We start from the raw sequence: 715 nt of genomic DNA, 5'->3' as shown, positions 1-715 counted from the left end.
CTTCCCTTTTGGGTGTTTAAGGACATACAATTGGACCAGATAAACTGATTTGTTTTTACTCTTGAGGTCGTTTGAGGATCTGTTCCTCAGGGGTCCCATGTGCTTGGGAGGAGGCCCTGGCTCCTTTCTTTTACCAGTTCCATCTATGTGAAGATAAGTCAAAGGTCCTGCTCAACCATTGTTGGCTTCTCTTGGAAGCATGGAGGAAATGATTCCTCCGTGTTGACCTTCCTCTTTATAGACTGCACACTGGTTCAAGTCCATCTGGTGGGGTCACCTTGGCCTCCTTGATCAAGAGGTCAGATGACGCACCACCATTAGAGGACATTTTGCAGGATGCTCATGGTACCTGGGAACTAATCAACCTAGGAGGGCAGGGAGTAAAAAGTGTCCTTTGTATCCCTCTGACCCAATTAGTATAGATCTCAAGGTATGTCTGTTAAACATCCAAGAAGGTTAGTTCCACCATTCTGGCATTTTTAATTACTGTGTGTCCTGCAGATAAATCTTGGGTAAAGACCAATTGTTCTCAGATAAACCTTACCTAGATATATATTTCTTGATCTAGTATGTATAATTTGTCAGTAGGTTGTTAGACTAATATGGTTCCCTCTGGATTTTTATAACTAACTAGGCATTATTTATCTCTTGTATTGTCTATCCCTTCCACCATGGTTTCTCCATTTAAAGTAACCCCCATTTTCCCCCTTTCTCC

The sequence above is a fragment of the Nannospalax galili genome, unplaced genomic scaffold (genome assembly GCF_000622305.1).
Source record: "Nannospalax galili isolate Female #2095 unplaced genomic scaffold, S.galili_v1.0 scaffold895, whole genome shotgun sequence".
Lineage (NCBI taxonomy): Eukaryota > Metazoa > Chordata > Mammalia > Rodentia > Spalacidae > Nannospalax > Nannospalax galili.
The sequence above is the reverse complement of the archived record's forward strand: the minus strand, read 5'-3'. Positions refer to the sequence as shown.